The 4,631-nt window shown below is 30.7% G+C and overlaps 1 long non-coding RNA gene across 1 annotated transcript; it reads left to right on the plus strand.

Moving 5' to 3' along the window:
• Positions 1-363: 363 nt before the first annotated feature.
• On the plus strand, positions 364-2,688 carry LOC135126547 (uncharacterized). The gene is made up of 3 exons (XR_010280061.1): positions 364-511; positions 2,354-2,504; positions 2,554-2,688. It is a non-coding gene; the product is annotated as an uncharacterized LOC135126547 (long non-coding RNA).
• The last annotated feature ends 1,943 nt before the right edge of the window (positions 2,689-4,631 follow it).

Genomic DNA, 4,631 nt, shown 5'->3' on the forward strand with positions numbered 1-4,631 from the left:
CAGTTTTGTGAAAATTGTGCCATTCATTCATTTACACTAAGTAGGTAAGTTAATATAATTCTAATGAAGTAATCATTTTAATTTTTACATGCTTCTGTTGTTTTTGATAACTGTACGTAAATAACAACAACAGTTTTTTCAGACAAGCTGGAAATACCACCATTAATCACTGAAGATACGCCCGCTGATTTTGAAGAACTTATGGTGATTGTTTTTGAAAGTGAGGCGCTTTGCCACAACATGTTGCAAAGGTATGTTACTGCAATTTTTTATGAACTAGGTGCTAATGAACATAATTTTACTCTAGACTTGAAACAAATACAAAAAATATGTGCCAAACAAAAGAAATTCTAAAGGAAACGAGTGAACAAATTTCCAATATGAAAACGTCATCAAATGTGACAAATCAAAAAGAAAACAGTAATAGAAGATATGCCGCCAAGACCACAGGTAAACAAATTTTGAGGAATTAGAAGATTATCTCTGCCTACTACAACAAGCAGGCTTCTTTGTAAGTTAAAAAAATACAATTAGTCCAGTCAAATTAGCGATCAACCTCGGAATGAGAGATAATAAGCTGAATTTTCGTATATACCTTCATTTTAGCGTTCTAAAAGTTGTCTCAAAAGTCTCATAAAATCTCGTGTCTGCGTCGTAAGTTATTCAAGGTCAAAGGTCAAGAAAAACATTATTTTGCGATTATCTCGGTTTCTATTGCTCTAATGATGTTAACACCTATTATCATAATTGTAGAGCACAACTTTGGGACAAATTTTATTTGAAACATTTTTTGATACACTTAATCGTTTTTGAGATAGAGGGCAGTGGGCGCGCAGCGTTCATCCATACATACTGTAATGCAATCAACCGTGAATATCTGTGAATACTACCTTGAATTTTGAAAAATTTGTATTATTTATCAGTTAATACATTGCATTTAATAACATTTTGCATATTTTCAATACATTTATTTAATGATACTTACCTACTTTGTGTAATTAAAAACTCTTTAAATGACATATTTATTGTAAGTATATCTTAGGTTAGATTATTATATATCTTAAAGTTATATTAATTTTTTCAAAGTAAATTTTAAGGAAGTAAAACGAGTTAATATATTTTAATTTTATCTTTATTCAGCAGCTGTATATTTCTTACGATTGAAATTGGATTGCAGTGAAAATCTATAAATTTTTAATAATTTAAAGAACAAAAGTATCAATTTTCTTCTTCTTCACCGTCATCTTCTGGACGTTCGGGAATTTCTGTTTCATCATCGTCATCTTCGGTGCCCTGAATTGTTGTTTCCAGACCTCCCAGTTATAATCATGATAGAAAAATAAGTATTTAAAAACTTACACATTTTAAAGATATAAATAAATTGAGATATACAATAAATATTTCATTAAATGAGTTTTTAATTACACAAAGTAGGTAAGTATTATTCTATGAATATATTGAAAATATGTAAAATGTTATTAAATACAATGTATTAATTGATTAATAATACAAACATTACAGTACGTATGGACGAGCGCTGCGCGCTCACTGTCCTCTATCTCAAAAACGATTGAGCGCATGAAAAAATATTTCAAATAAAATTTGTCCCAAATTTTGTGCTCTACAATTATGATAATAATTATTAACATCATTGGAGCAATAGAAACTGAGATAATTGCAAAAAACTGTTTTTCTTGACCTTTGACCTTGAATAACTTACGACGCATACATGAGACTTTTGAGACAACTTTTAGAACGCCAAAATTAAGGCGTATACAAAAATTCAGCTTATTGTCTCTCATTCCGAGGTTGATCCCTTTTTTATGCTAAAATGACTGGACTAAATATATTTATATGTACTTACATATAACATAATTTTGGATATTATATACAGGTAGATGCCTGTAATAATATAACACTTTTTAGGAACCTACTAAACATGACACATTTCGCTTAACACGTTACATACATAGTGGGTTGCAGAAAAGTCTTATAATGAAGCAGCCTGTATGTTATACATACGCGGTGACTTCCAAATAGATTGGGAAAAAAAATCCTTTAATTGTCACACGGATTCAAAGTAATTAAATTGCTGCTCCAGTTTCAAGAAACAAATACGGAACATCTTGTTAAATGTAAATGATGCGGCAATGATTTTTTGAGTTTCCATTGTGACTAATTTTTTTCTTTATTTTTGCTGTGTGTTGCTTAGATGAAAACAAATGGCACTGAATGAGGTGTAGATCTTGATATATTTTTTTCCCCTGAATTAGGACTAGATAAATTATATATATATATTATGTGTATAAATGATATATACACATAAAAATATTTTCTTCTTTTCTTATTTCAGGAACTGCTATTGTCCCAGATAGGTGGTAATGGGAAAAAGAACAATGTGGGGCGTATATTAAAAAAAAAAAATCAGCGAATTTGCTGTAGCTTGTTTGTTCGGTAGGAAAATTCCGAAATGGCTGGGACAAAAACAATGAATATTATGAAAGGTATTTTTTTTTGCAATAAATATAATGATTACAATTTTTATTTTTGAAGAAATTACAATGAAGACCCATTCCGCAATAGAAAAAGAAGTAGAACAACGCTGCTCAGAGTGGCTAAGGCATTCTAGTCAACGCCTGAAGAAAGAAAAAACAACGACAGTTTATAGTTTCTGTGTCTTTTTTTAAGTGTAAATTATATTGTATTATTTTCGAATTAGGAAATCATGTATATATTTATTTATTTATATTATGAATTTATATTAATTTTTGTATTTTATTACTTATTACATATTATATTTTTTCAAACACTGAATAAAATAATAATTTACTGTAAGCTCTAAATTTTACTCTCCATATCCATATCCCTAAATGGTAACTAGACTTTCTGAAATGCCTATTCATATCGCATAGATCATGTTAATAAAATATACTGAGAGTCATATGTTTACGATGTTGCGATATATACGTAACGTCTATGTCCATTTAATACGTTATATTGGCGTTTAAAATAAAACGTAACAGATACATCAAAATATAGAGAATCTAGCGACATACTAACACAACGTTATGATGATGTACCAGCGAGCACGTCTCTAGTCTGAAACAATGTGGATGTCACCAGTATGTTACAAGCATGGGTCACTGTTGATTACATTACATAGCACAGGGAAAGCAAATGTACGCAGTTTGGGATGTAACAGCTAACAAGATCGTAGACAGAGTTAAATGGCATTAACATCGCTAAGACGTAACTGTGTTTACTGGGAAGTTCAAAATAAACAGTGAACGAAGAATACAAAATACTGTAAATTATAATAAATATTATAGACCATCTGGGAACTAGTACACTTCTTGTAAACACTCTGAACACAACTTTCATGTATTGATGAGCTGGCGCCACGGAAGAACTCTTTTTAATAGATTGAAAGCAGTATCTCCATCTAATATTGTCGCTGACATTGAGAATAGTAGTTCTATGGACGATTATAAATTTCTAGGTTCATACTGAAATAATAAAACCAACTGACGAATCCGAATTTCTGTTAATATTGACAGGGTGAAAAACCGTAATGGTGATTTGCATAATATTTGCCCGTAAGGACGTTCGTGAGATTGACCATTAGGTTCACGTGATAAAGTTGCTGAGCTATCTGATGACATTGATCAAGATCGTTACCTTGGTTAAGTAACTGAGTAAAATGCATTTGTTTTTAATAAGGGTAACGAATACAAATTGGCGAATTTATGAGTGAAAAACAGGCAACACCGTTAGCTGGGGTAATAGAAGTTGCTGTTTTTACTCATAAAAATGTTGATTATTGGTTAGGTTTGTATGACGTTTTGCGCTGGTTCAAATCAGATGGGTTTTATCGATTGTAGTGATAACATATTCTTGTTTTTGGGGGACACAACTGTAAAAAAAGAGAACATTAGCTGCATAACTGTTTCAACTTAAAATTCAGTGGATAATTTGAATATCAGAATGAATCACCATACATAAAACCACGCTTAAAAGAAAGTTAATACAAATTTGAGATTATCGGTAGCAATAACACGTTTACATGATAGCTGCCGGTTAATATCTGTTACACAGTAGTATAAATTGAGTCAGCCAATATAAAAATGGACCTAAAAATTATACCTTGATTTAATACTTCCGAGTTCACGTGTTGTTATTGTTCTTTGGAAAAACTACAAAATTTTCCTAGAGTAGGAATGGTTCATTTTGGAAACTGTTAACAATAGTTGCGAAAACTCGTACTCATTATCGTTTATTCTAGATAAAATTATTAAGAAAGTTAAGTTTAAGTGAAAATTATTGTGTAAGTAGACTGCAATAAATGCGAAAAAGTTTTTCAGAATTTTTAAATAATTACTTGTGGAGAGGAATCTGATGTTTTGGGAGCTTTTAAAAGAATGCGGTTCAGATTTTCGTTTAACTACTATAATTGACTTAACCCTAAAATCTGTATCTTATTCGGTTACTGTAATACTTTCTATCACTTTACGAAAGGATAAGAGGCCTAACTGAAAATTGACCTCTTCCGCGAAGTATTTTAAGAAATATTAACTGTTTAATGTTCGAAATGGAATGACGGGGTATCAATGATCACTTTAATGTGACCAATT

The sequence above is a fragment of the Zophobas morio genome, unplaced genomic scaffold (genome assembly GCF_036711695.1).
Source record: "Zophobas morio isolate AGI-343-1 ecotype UQ-CSIRO unplaced genomic scaffold, CSIRO_AGI_Zmor_V1 ptg000011l, whole genome shotgun sequence".
In the NCBI taxonomy this organism is placed as follows: Eukaryota; Metazoa; Arthropoda; class Insecta; order Coleoptera; family Tenebrionidae; genus Zophobas; species Zophobas morio.